Source organism: Mobula birostris, chromosome 19, assembly GCF_030028105.1.
Source record: "Mobula birostris isolate sMobBir1 chromosome 19, sMobBir1.hap1, whole genome shotgun sequence".
Classification (NCBI taxonomy): Eukaryota; Metazoa; Chordata; class Chondrichthyes; order Myliobatiformes; family Myliobatidae; genus Mobula; species Mobula birostris.
The window spans coordinates 8,927,790-8,942,124 of record NC_092388.1 but is presented as its reverse complement, the minus strand read 5'-3'; the positions used below and the strand labels follow the sequence as shown (position 1 = coordinate 8,942,124).

The 14,335-nt window shown below is 42.1% G+C and overlaps 1 protein-coding gene across 5 annotated transcripts in view; it reads left to right on the top strand.

Annotated features, from left to right (window-relative positions):
* Positions 1–14,335, top strand: part of wipf3 (WAS/WASL interacting protein family member 3) — a 57,371-nt gene that overhangs the window by 21,049 nt on the left and 21,987 nt on the right. The window lies entirely within an intron of this gene.

Genomic DNA, 14,335 nt, shown 5'->3' with positions numbered 1-14,335 from the left:
GTTGATCAGGTTAAGGTCAGGACTCTGATGCCAAAGAGTTCCTCGTTAGTCCATTCCAACCACAAGATCTCCTTCCTTCCTCATCTTCACAGTATCTTCTAAGTGACGTTTTGAAAGGTCTCTATGGGCAGAGGTATATATTTTTTAAGCAATACGTGTGGCATAAATCTAATATGGCACATTAGCCAGGTAGCACCATCCCCACTGTAAAGTATGGTTGGGGTAACATCATGTTATGGGTATGCTTTAAAGCAGCAGGGACCGGAAATGTGGGTCTGGATTGATGGGAAGATGAATACTGCTAAAGACAGAGATCCTGGATAAAAACCTGCCAGAAAGCTTAACCTGGGGAGTTTGTCTCATTTTTCAGCAGGACAACAACCCAAAGCACACTGCCAGAACAACCAAGGAGTGGGTTCAAATGGGGAAAAAAATTGATGTCCTTGAGTAACCCTGTCACAGAGTCCTGACCTCGAGCATCTTTGGCAGGACCTCAAGATTGCTGTCCACTGCTGCTCCCCAACTAACCTGACACAGCTTGAGCAATTTTGCAAGGAGGAATGGGCAAATCTTGCTCCATCATGTTGTGCAGAGCTGATAGAGACTTATCCAGAAGGACAACTGGTTATAGTAACTGCGAGAGGTGGTTCAACTAAGTACTGATCGGGGGGGGGGGGGGTGCGGATGAAACAGGCATTTCAATTTTGAATTTTTAGTATTTCGTGCTTTACAATTTTCCCTATTGTGAAAAAAGTAGCATGTGATTCATAAATTAAAAAATCTCAGTTAAATTGATCAAAGTCCTTGGTTATAATACTCATTTGTGTGAACAAAGGGTTGGGGGCTGAATACTTTTTCAATGCACTGTATAATAGAACATTACAGGCCCTTGGGCCACCATGTAGTGCAGACCCCTTATCCTACTCTGAGATCAATCTAACTCTTCCCTCTCACAAAGTCGTACTTTTTTCTTTTATCCATGTGCCTATTTAAGAGTCTCTTCAATGCCCTTAATATAGTCTTTGGTTATCCACTCTTCCTGTGTCTCTTAATAATCATGTACACCTCTATCAAGTCACCCCTCTTTCTAGCGATGGAGGATTTCAACCCTAACCCTAATGTAGATTGGCAAAGTCCTGTTGGTGCTGGATCCCAAGAGATTTGTAGAATGCCAATAATGTCTTTTTAGATCATCTTGTGGTTGAACCCACTTGGGGAAAAGCAATTCTGGATTGAGTGTTGAGTAATGAATTTGATTTGATTAGGGAGCTTAAGATAAAGGAACCACTTGGAAGCAAAATTCCCCCCCTTGCAGTTTAAGAGGGAGAAGATAACATCAGAAGAATCAGTTTCACAATGGAGTAAAGGGAATTACAGAGGTGTGTGAGAGCAGCTGGCCAAGGTTGATTGAAAGGAGACACTAGCAGGGATGATGGCAGAACAGCAGTGGCTGGAATTTCTGGACAAATTGAAAGGCACAGGATAGATACATCCCTATGATGAAGTAGTATTCTGAATGGAGGATGAGACAGCCATGGCTAACAAGGGATGTCAAAGACAGCATAAAAGAATGAGAGAGAGCATATAATATAGCAAAAATTAGTGGAAAGTTAGAGGATAGGGAAGCTTTTAAACAATGCAACTAAAAAATGCTGTAAGGAGAGAAAAGGAGGTAAGCTAGCCACTAAGATAAAAAATTATATAAAGACTGAAAGTAAGTAGTAAGGAAGCAAATGCAATTTTAGCATTCATTTTGAGAGGACTGGTATACAAAAGCAAGGATGTAATGCTAAGGGCTTTATAAGGCATTAGTTAGACCTCATTTGGAGTATTCTGAACAGTTTTGGCTCCTTGTCTAAGAAGAGATGTGCTGGCATTGGAGATGGCCCAGAGGTTCACGAGAATGATCCCCGGAATGAAAGGATTAACATAGGAGGAGCATTTGATAGCTCTGAGCCTGTACTCACTGGAGTTTAGAAGAGTGGGGGGGGTTTATCATTGAAATCAAAAGAATATTGAAAGGCTTCACTCACAACACACTGGAAGGACTCACATCCAGCGAGTCGTGAGTGTTGCTTTGACCCCAGCACCTGCAGAGTATTTTGTGTTTACTGAAAGGCTTCGATAGAGTGGATGTGGTGAGGATGCTTCCTATCACAAACATGAGAAAATCTGGAGATGCTAGAAATCCAAAACAACACACACTGGAGGAACTCTATGGAAAAGAGTAAACAGTCGATGTTTTGGGCCAAGAGCTTTCATCAGGACTGGAGAAAAAAGATGGGAAGTCAGAAAAAGAAGGTGGGGGGGAGGGGAGGAAGAAGTACAAGGTGGTAGGTGATAGTTGAAACTGTGAGGGGGGGACGGGTGAAGTAAAGAGCAGGGAAATTAGTTGATGAAAGACATAAAGCGCTAGAGAAGGGGGATTCTGATAGGAGAGGACAGAAGTCCATGGAAGAAAGAAAAGGAGGAGGAGCACCAGAGGGAGGTGATGGGTAGGTAATGAGATGAGGTGAGAGAGTAAAACAGCAATGGGGAATGGTGAGGGGGAGGCAATTATCAGAAGTTCGAGAAATTGATGTTCATGCCATCAGGTTGGAGGCTACCCAAATGGAATATAAGGTGTTGCTCCTCCAACCTGAGTGTGGCCTTATTGGGGCAGTAGAGGAGGCCATGGACTGACATGTCAGAATCAGAGTGAGAAGTGGAATTGAAATGGGCGGCCATCGGGAGATCACGCTTTATCTGGCGGATGGTGCGAAGGTTCTCGGTGAAGCAGGCTGTCTTTTTACGTTGGGTCTCCCAGATATATCGGAGGCCACACTGTAAGCACAGGTGATGTATCACCCCACCTGGAAGGACTGTTTTGTGGCCCTGAATGGTAGTGAGGGAGGAGGGAGGAGGTCTAGGGGCAGGTGCAACACATATGCTCTCACCCCATCCACCTGCCACCCCACTAGCTTCTGTGTCCAACACATAATTCTCCATACTTTCAGCCATCTCCTACGGAATCCTACCACCAGACACATGTTTCCCCTCCCCCCCACCCAATTTCCACTTTCCACTTGTCCCACCCCACTGATCTCCCTCCTGGTACGTCCCTTCTAAGCAGAACGCATGCCTTTAGTAGATGAGATGATCTGATCGCCTCACGGCTCAATGGACTTTCATCCAGTTGCTGTTGGTGCGAAGATGGCTGGATTCATCGTTTCTTCGTTTCTACAACAGAGAGTGACCCAGGGTCTGATATTCCCCATGCATGGAATCTATAGTTTACCCCAGTGTCTCTGGTTCCTTATAATCCTACAACCACTAGGCTCCTGAACCAGCGTGGATAATTTCACTCACCTCAACTCTGAACTGATTCCACAACCTATGAACACACTTTCAAGGACTTTATAACTCATGTTCTCATATATGTATGTATGTACACATATATTTATATATATTTCACAATTTGTCTTACGCACATTATTTGTCAAGTTTTGTTGATGTATATATTTCATAAATTTTGTTTATTATTTTCCTGTAAAGGTCTGCAAGGTAGTATATAGTGGCAAATATGTACTTCAATAATAAATTTACTTTGATTATTTGAATTATGTAATGAACTGAACTAATTCCACAACCAACCCACATAAAAGTTGCTGGTGAACGCAGCAGGCCAGGCAGCATCTACAGGAAGAGGTACAAGTCGACGTTTCGGGCCGAGACCCTTCGTCAGGACTAACTGAAAGAAAAGCTAGTAAGAGATTTGAAAGTGGGAGGGGGAGGGGGAGATCCAAAATGATAGGAGAAGACAGGAGGGGGAGGGATGGAGCCAAGAGTTGGACAGTTGATTGGCAAAAGGGATATGAGAGGATCATGGGTCAGGAGGCCCAGGGAGAAAGAAAGGGGGAGGGGGGAAGCCCAAAGGGTGGGCAAGGGGTATAGTCAGAGGGACAGAGGGAGAAGAAGGAGAGAGAGAAAAAGAATGTGTGTATATAAATAGATAACGAATTCCACAACCAATGGACTCGCTTGCAAGGACTCTACAACTCAGGTTCTCATTATTATTTATTATTATTATTTTGTTGTTCTTTTTCTATCTGTGCAATTTTGCACATTGGTTGTTTGTCTGTCTTCCTCTGTGAGCAGTTTTTGATTGATTCTGTTGTGACATTCTTTCTCCTGTGAGTGTCCGCATTAAAGATTCTCTCAAGGTAGTACGTATATGGTGACATATAAGTACTTTGACAATAAATTTTCTTTGACTTTGATTATTTTAATTATCTGATAATAGCATTTGCTAAACTACAGCCACTAATAATGTGCAGGCATTCACTGGTTTTCACTGGATCATTTTAGATTGCATTGGCACTGGGAAACATCTTCCAATGGGAATTCCTTTTAGAAATGTTTAGATGAAAGAATTGGACACACTTCACCAACTGGGGAAAAACACAGTCACAAAGAAGGTGCACCAGCAGTTGTACTTCATTAGGAGTTGGAGGGATTTCCTATGTCACCAAGTACTCTAGCAAGTATCTGTGGATGTGTGGTGGAGAGCATTCTGACTGGTAACATCACAGTCCGGTATGGAGCCTCCAATGCATAGGATCGCACGAGGCTGAGAGGATTATAGATTCGGCCAATCAGGAGTACAACCTTCCCCACTGCTAAGGTTGGTGCCCAAAGAAGGAGGCATCCATCATTAATGATTCTCACCATCCTGGGCATGCCCACTTCTCATTACTACCATCAGGGGACTGAAAGCTCATACTCAACACTTTATGAACGGCTTCTTGCCCTCTGCCACCAGATTTCTGAATGGTTCATGTACAGTACCTCATTACTTGTCTTTTGCACTATTTATGTTAGTGAGTTACAGTAATTTCGGTCTTAACTCTACTGCTGCCACCAAACAAATGTCAGTGATAATATATCTGTTTCTGAAACTCTTACCCTACGAATACAAGTCTGGGAAATTAAAATATAACATGATTTTTATTTATTTAAGTTATTCATATTTCAGAATGCAGGTGTTGATGACATGCACAGGATTTGTCCATAGCTGATTGTCCTTGTAAAGGTCATGGTGAGCCACCCAATATCAAGATGGCCATTTCAGAGGGCACTTGGGTCAATCAATTAGAGTGGGCCTGGACTTTCATATAGACCAGGGGTTCCCAACCTATTTTATGCTATGGACCCCTACCATTAATCGAGGGGTCCGTAGACCTCTGCTTAGGAACCCCTGATAGAAACCATATCGGATGAACATTTGAAACTCCCCCTGTGAAGGTCAGTCATGAATCAAATGTTTTAGCAAGAAACCAATTGTTTTTGTGGCCATCATTACTAAAACTAATCATTAAAAGAATTTAAATTCCACAGCTGCCAGAGATTGTTATTCTAGCATCTCTGCCATTGTGTTTCTGCTGTACTCAGAAATCATAGACGACATTTCTACAACAAAGAATGACCCTTTGGCCATCCAGTCTGTGCCAAACTATTATTCTGCCTAGTTCCAGTGTCTCGTATCTGGACCCTAGCTGTCCATAACTCTCCCATCCATGTACCTATCCCAATTTCTCTTAAATGTTGACAGCTCATTCCACATTCTCACCATCCTCTGAGTGAAGAAGCTCCATGTCAGGTTCCCCCTTAAACATTTGACCTTTACCCTTAACTCATGACCTCTAGTTCTAGTCTCAGTCCATTTCAGACTTGCATTTACCCTGTCTATGCCCCTCATAATTTTATATACCTCCATCAAATCTCCCCTCATTCTCCTAGTTTCTAGAGAACAAAGTGCTAACCTATTCAACCTTGCCCTATAACTTGAGTCCTCAAGTCCAACCAACATCCTTGCTAACTTTCTCTGTATACTTTCAATCTTATTGACATCTTTCCTTTAAGTTGGTAACCAGAACTGCATGTAATACTTCAAACTCAGCCTCACCAGCATCTTATACAACTTCAATATAATATCCCAACTCCTGTACTCAATATCCTGATTTATTTACACCCGATCTTTGCTTTAGACAATAGACAATAGGTGCAGGAGTAAGCCATTCAGCCCTTTGAGCCAGCACCGCCATTCACTGTGATCATGGCTGATCATCCACAATCAGTACCCTTTTCCTGCCTTTTCCCCATAACCCTTGACTCCGCTATCTTTAAGAGCTCTATCTAACTCTTTCTTGAAAGAATCCAGAGAATTGGCCTCCACTGCCTTCTGAGGCAGAGCATTCCACAGAACCACAACCCTCTGTGTGAAAAAGTTGTTCCTCAACTCCGTTCTAAATGGTCTACCCCTTATTCTTAAACTGTGGCCTCTGGTTCTGGACTCCCCCAACATCGGGAACATGTTTCCTGCCTCTAGCATGTCCAATCCCTTAATAATCTTATATCTTTGAAGAATACTAATGTCTAAAGACCAGTTGCTTCCTCCCTTTCTACAAATACTGAAAGGGCAGCATGATACTTTATACTTTATTGTCGCCAAACAATTGATGCTAGAACGAACAATCATCACAGCGATATTTGATTCTGCGCTTCCCGCTCCCTGGATTACAAATGATAGCATAGTAGTTAGCGCTATGCTGTAAGATTGAGGTTCAATTCCTACTGCTGTTTGCAAGAAGTTTATAGATTCTCCCTGTGACTATATGGGATCCTCCAGGTGCTCCAGTTTCCTCCCACGTTCCAAAAATGTACAGTTAGGATTGGTGAGCTGTTGGTACTGTTTTCTTTTGCTGAACTAAGCTCAATGCTACTGGTTTGATTGATTTCCTATGTGCTATTCGCTCATTTTTTGCTGTTCGTGCTACTTGTCCTTTTTATTGTGCATTGGGTGTTTGTTGTTTTCCCGGAAATGGGCTCTACAGTGTTTCTTTTGTGGTTCCCTGCAAGAGGACGAAAGTCAGAGTTGTATTCTATGTAGATATTTTGAATCTTTTTTTTTTGAGGGCTGCACAGCACAACCCTCGCTGATTTGATTTGACACAAGTGACGCATTTCGCTGCATGTTTCGACGTACATGTGACAAACAAAGCTAATCTTATCTTATAATATTGAAAATGCTGAAACAATTAGAATTGCTACCATTTTAGTCTAATTCTTGCAATGCCAAATAAAAATCTATGAAAAAGAAACTCTGCTTGTTAATCTCTATTAAAATGGATCGACTTTCCAAATATATCTGCTTGGCTAAAAAATGATAATTGCAGCTCCAAGGGGAACTTTCTAGTTCGGCAGCAGCACGGTGTTTGGCATGCAGTGTAGTTTTTAAAACAACTGTGTGTGTTATAAGAAAATAAAGCCGCAATATACACATTTGCGTAATGTGTCACCCAAATCAATTACAAGCATTGACAGAAAGCAGCTGCTTGTCAGCTGTGCCAGATCCAGTTGGTTTATGTAAAACTACCCTCAGAACAACAGGTGCATTTCAGAATTTCCCTTCATCTTATTATTTCTTTAAATAAATATATTTTTACTATGACTTTTCATCCCTATTTTCCCACAACTGCTGTTTATTATTCTTCTAAGGAGAATTAGAACTGATGTGAACAATCATTTAAAATGGATCATAATAATAACAATAGTCAGTGGACATACAGTTTCCACTGGTGATCCTGATTGGAAGAAGTCCTATACACTTTAATTCAAGATTCAAAGATTCAAAGTATATTTATTATTGAAGTATGTATGCAGTATACAGGCCTGAGATTTATCTTCCTACGGACAGTCACGAAACAAAGAAAACCATGGTGACTATTCAAACAAGATAGTCAAACCCCACCCCCCATGCACAAAAAAAACCCCAAATCATGCAAGCAGCAAAAAAATTAGTGAAAAACACAGGACATAAATCACAAAATCAAAAGAACCCAGGCATATTCAGTTCAGTCTAGTGCTGTGTTATTCATTATCTGCAGGCCATCCCAATTTTTAAAAGCTCTCCCAAAATAGCAGGTAGGCAGCGCTGAACACCCATTCACCTTCTGCTCTAGCCTTGATGATTTTGATCTTCTTCAAAGCTTCAATTAGTGGGAAATAGAGTCGATCTTAAGGCTGCACCCCGTCTCTAGGCCTCTTGGCCTCAAGGCCGCAGACTTTGCTCGACACCTCACAGAACATCCTAGGAGACAACCAGATCGTTCAAACAGCCCAAAAATGCACTACCAAAATGTAGATCATTGGTTCCGACAGAAGCAGAACCACATTTGAAAGAAAAAGGCATAAAAGACGTAGTGTTTCGTGAACCATCTGGATGTCGCTGTTAGTCGCGTCGCTTGCTGGAGCCATCTTTTTCCATACAGTGTATCACATGTAATATATGGATCGATTTCCTTTAGTGCACTGACCACACACCCCAGCACTACATATTGATCTGTTGTCTGTGCTTAAGCCGTCATCTACACATGCGCATTGTTCTCTCTCTCTGCAACGTGAATAGACCAGTTAAAGCCATCTCCCATGTGCGCGCTTTAATTTAATTGATACGTAGTCATACACAGACACAACAAATTAGCGATGAGTACGAACCTGAATGCCAGAAAATATCATGAACTGCACCGACAGATAAGGGACGAAACAGCGACAATTAAACAGCACAAGAAAGCCGGAGGACCTGTGCGTAAGTCATAGGGAAAGACGCACTGAATTGAATGTGAAAATTACATGGCAGTGGCTTCAATCAGGAAAGTTGATGAATTTGATAGTGCTAATGAAGTCGTGTATGGAGAGGGTTGAACCGTATTGTGATGTGAACAATGTGGAGGAGCAGAGGAAGGCCCCATATGCTTCTTAGCTTAATGGGTGCAGGGACATACCGTCTCTAAAGCAATTTAGTAACTCCTGAAAAGCCAGAAAGCAAGGCGTTCAATGAAATTGTTATAATCTTACAAAATCACTTGAGCCCTAAACCACCGGCAATAGCTGAGAGATTTAGATTTTACAAAAGAAACCAGTTAAAAGATGAAAGCTTCCCTGATTACTTTGAGAACTGCGCAAACTTTTTCAGTACTGTGAATTTAGAGATGGACTTGTTGATGCATTGGGGACAAACTTGTACGTGGCATGCATAGTCAAACCACTCAAAAGAGGCTATTGCCCGAAAGAGACCCTACAGAACAGGCTTTGACCATTGTAATATTGATAGAGACTGCAGCAAAGGATGCAGCAGAACTGCAGAAAGGGAGGTTAGAATGTGAATTATACAAAATGTCCCTGAACATTGCAAAAAGCCAAGAATTTTATCAATGTGGCAAATCCTCCCACGATACAAATGACTGTTGGTTCAAGGAAAAAGTGTGCAGAAAGTGTCGCAGACAAGGTCACATAGAGAGAGTGTGCAACACAGACAAAAAGCACAACTAAGTGAAAAGTTTCAAACTCAAAACTAAGAAAATGCATAAAGGTACCGAATGTAAAACAGAATCAGGCAACATAGTCTGACAAAGGTGAATTGTCATGTGTAGAACTGCATAGTATAACTTAAGCAGATCACAAAATCATCTGGATTACAATAGATTTGTCCAGTGTAAAACTGAAAATGGAGCTGGATGCAGGGTTAGTTTTGTCCATAACTCCAGAGGCTGATGACAACATACTGTTTTCTAAATACCATTTGAGAAGAACTCAGTGATACTAAAGACTTACAGAGCTGAAGAAGTGTCCCCCAAAGGCAAACTGAAAGTAAATGTGATGTATGGAGGCCAAACACAACAGTTAGAACTTTATCTGAAAAGTGGAGGGCCAGCACTTTTTGGACGTGAATGAGAAAAATCCAACTAGGCTGAAACTCAATCAAAGCTCTCAGTGTGACATCAACAGTCAAGGGCAGCCCAAATGGTAGCAGTAACCAGAGACCGGCACAGCTGCTTAACGCTAAAGGGAAGGTGTTTTGAGAAGGGGATTGGTAAAGTCAAAGGCATGAAGGTCAGAATTGAACTGGATGAAACAGCAACACCAAGATTCCATAAAGCATTTCAGCCTGAAACATTGACTGTAATTTTTTGCATAGGTGCCTCCTGGCCTGCTGAGTTCCTCCAGCATTTTGTGTGTGTTGTTGAGATTTCCAGCATCTGCAGATTTTCTCTTGTTTGTGGTTCTATAAAGCGGGTCCAGTGCCTTGCGTATTATGTCCTAAAGTGGATGCTGAACTTTACAGCTTGGAGGCATCTGGAATTCTCTCCAAGGTTGAGTGGAGCGTTTGGGCCATGTCCATTGTCCCGATGATCAAGAAAGGGGAGGCTAGAGCCGTTCACATATGAGGGGATTTCAAGATGAGCCGGTGTTGCGTATTGTGCAGTTATCCCCGCCATGAATAGAAGACATTTTTGCATCTTTGGCATGCGGGGAGAGGTTTTCAAAAGATTGAATTGTCACAGGCCTATCTGCAAATGGAGATTGAGGAGTCAAGCAGGAATTTCCTTACAATCAACACTCACAAGGGATTGTTCCGGTATAACCATCTCATCTTTGGAATCATGTCATCTCCAGAAATTTGGCAAAGAACAATGGACCTTGTGCTCCAAAATATATAAGGAACACAATGTTACCTTGATGACAGGCAAAAATGAGGATGAGCACCTGCTGAACCTTGGTAAAGTGCCTACCAGGCTGAGTGAGTGTGGTCTGAGTGCAAAGAGAGAGCAATGTGAGCTTTTTTCCAAGAATAAAATCTCATATTGTGGACATGTCATTGACAAGCATGGCTTGCATAAGTCACAAGAGTAAAACAGTGCTTCAGGCACCCAAACTGAAAAATGTGTCACAACTGAGGTCATACCTGGGCCTTGTAAACTATTACCACCAGTTTGTCCCAAACATTTCTACAGTGCTGAACGTACTGTTACAGACAGGAGCAAAGTGAGAATGGTCAGAAAGATCGGAAAGAGCATTCAAGAAAACAGAGACTAATAACATCAGATAAACTGCTCATCTATTTTGACCAACCGCTGCCTATCAGACTGGCGTGCAATGCATCCCCTTGTGATATTGGAGCCATTTTGTCACACTGAATGAAAGATGGATCTGAACGCCTGATTCTGTTTGCTTCATAATCATTGACGAGCGCCGAACGCAACTACGCACAGATTGACTGAGTGGTCCTCATTCTAGTATCAGGAATAAAGAAGTTCTGCCACTGCCACCATGGACAAAAATTTATGCTAGTGACAGATCTCTAGACCCCTGTGTCCCTTTTCAATCCCAGGAACAGGAATTCCAGGGATGACTGCTGCCCGGTTGCAGTGTTGGGCACTGTTCCTAGGAGCCCACTCTTATGACATAGAGCTTAAGGGTACCAACAGTGATAGCTTGTCATATCTTCCAGTATTGGCAACATATACAGTCTTCATACTGTGACCCAACAGAAGTGTTCCACACCACATTGGTGGACCAGTTGCCGGTAACAAATTCCGAAATACAAAGGGAAACAAGGAATGACCCAAACTTGTCAAAAGTCTATGAAATCACCATGCAAGGTTGGCCAGCTCGTGGTAACCCTATGTTTTCAGAGTTCTCAGCAAGATGAGACCAACTGTCAATATGTCAAAGGACACTGATGTGTGGATCTCGTGTTGTGGTTCCCTCTAAACTGCACACCAGAGTGTTAGATAATCTGCATGAAGGTCACCTGGGTACAGTCAAGATGAAGAGTCTAGCCCAGAGCCATGTGTGGTGGCCAGGAATGGAGAAATAGATTGGAAACTTGGCCTAAAACTGCTTGGGATCCCAAAGAGTTCAAAATGCACCCCCACAGGCACCGTTACACCCATGGGAGTGGGTATCTTCACCATGGCAAAGAGTACATATTGACTTTGTTGGGCCTTTCATGGACTCCATGTTCCTGATTGCTGTGGATGCTCATTTGAAGAGGCCGAAGTTGACAGTTGATTGAAGTCAACCATCTCAGCAAAGACTGTCTCTGCCCCGAGGACCATCTTGGCCAGAAATGGCTCTTCAGAACCAATTGTGAGTGACAACGGATCACAATACATGTTAATAGAATTCCAACTGTTCATGAAGAATAACAGTATCGGGCATTTCAAGTCAGCTCCCCATCACCCAGCAATGGACAAAGAGGACATTCCTCTACAGCACAACGTGGACAACTTCCTTTTTGTGTATTGGGATTCTGTTCATGCAACAACAAATCAAACACCCACTATGTTGTTCATGAGCAGGAATCTGAGATCTCACATAGACCTCCTGAAACGAGACTTCTGGAGGGAAGTACAGAATAAACACTGCAGCCAGTTGCCAAATGAAGCAGCAAGGAGCTTTGAGATTGGACAGGAAGTCCTAGTACGTGATTACCAAGAAGACAAATGGACACCTGGACCACTGACATACACATTGGATTTTGGAGATCAGACATGGGGACATCATGTGGACTGGATACTGGATGCTCAACTGAAGAACACACCTGAGTTGACTTCATCCAACAAGACGGATACATTACAGTCACAGGACTTGCCTCTCAGTGATGATGTCACTGACAGCAATGTGACACCAGAAACCAAGAATGTTGTTTTAGACAAGACACCTGCCAAACCTGATGCCACTCCGCAGCTCTAGAGGCTCTATCCTGAAAGGAACAGAGCACCACCCAAAAGACTGAACCTTTAGAACTGTGAAGTTATCTGTGGATTGTTATTGTGAAAGCATTTATGTTTGGAATATAGGTTTGTGAAAGGGAAATTGAATGTTATGTACACATACAATTTTATGTTGCTTTAATCTAAAGGGGGAGGAAGTCTAATGTACGGATCTATTTCTTTTGGTGCAATAACCCCCCCCCCCACTTAGCACCACGTATTGATCTATTGTCTGCGCGTGCGCTGTTGTCTATGCATGTGCATTGTTCTCTCTCTCTCTCTCTCTCTCTCTCTCTCTCATTTACACCGGTTAAAGCCACCTCCCATTTACTTGCTTTTATTTAATTGATATGTTGTTGTTCACAGACACAACGTGGAAGTTTAAAACTTTACTGTGACAGAACAGTGCAGTACTGTACAAGGTTTGGAGTTGGAAGAGGATCTCCGATATGCAAATATTTGATTTATCGCCCTACAAGGAGTTAGCAATGACTTGTAGCTTGGTCTTTAAGTGTCTGCCTTCCTGATAATACCTCATTTCACTCTCCAAAGTCAAGGCAATATTCAAAGAAAATTTATTATCAAAGTGCACATGTGTCGCCATATGCTACCTTTTGATTCATTTTCCTGTAGGTATTTACAGGAAAACACAAGAACACAAGACATAGGAGCAGAATTAGGCCATTTGGCCTCTCAAGTCTGATCTGCCATTTATTATCCATCTGAACCCGATTCTCTGCCTTCTCCTCATAACCTTTGATGCCCAGAAGAACCAGGAACATATAAACCTCCGCTTTAAATATACCCAACGACTTGGACTCCACAGCTGTCTGTGGCAATGAATTCCACAACTTCACCACCCTGTGGCTAGTTTCTACTCCACTGTTATAAGACTATGAAATGATTTCCTAGCATGATAAGATGGACACTTGACCACACATTATTTTGATCTTTCTGCAAGAAAATGAATCTCAGTGTAGTATAAGTAACATATACATATTTCCATCCATTATCGAAACAGCATCCATCATCAGGGACCCCCACCACCCAGGTCATGGCTGCCTTCAGGAAGAAGGTACCAGGAGCCTCAGAACTCTCACTCTCTCCTGTTGGGTGCAGCTCTTCACTGATTCTTGGATTGACTGAGTATGCCCACAAGAAAACAAATAACAGAGTTGTACATGCTAACATTTATGTACTTTGACCTTGACTTATTGTTACCTGCACTGCGCTTTCTCTAGCTGTTACACTTCATTCTACATTGTGCCCAAGTGCACTCACTGTGTAATGAATTGATCTATATGAAGAGTATACAAAACAAACTTGTCACTATTCCAATTCCTGTACTTCTGACCACAGAAGTTATCTGAGGAAGGGGAGCAGTTGGTTCCCTCCTTTTCCTCATTGACATATAGCCTTTCAATCACAATACTAGAGAAATCTAGGACCAAAGTACACTGCCTCAGACTGGAGGGACGTTCCTTTAGAATGGAGATGAGGATAAAGAAAAACAATAGAATCTATGGAAAAAAAACTATAAATAACAAAGACTGACAAATAAACAATATGTAAAATAAGATAAATCATGCAAATAATAACAAAAAGTAAATAAATAATCCAGAGTTGTGGAGTCCGTGGAAGTGAGTCTGTAGGTTGTAGAGTCAGTTCAGATTTAAGGTGAGTGAAGTTACCCATGTTGGGTCAAGAGCCTGAAAGGATCATATGAAAAGAGATTGTGC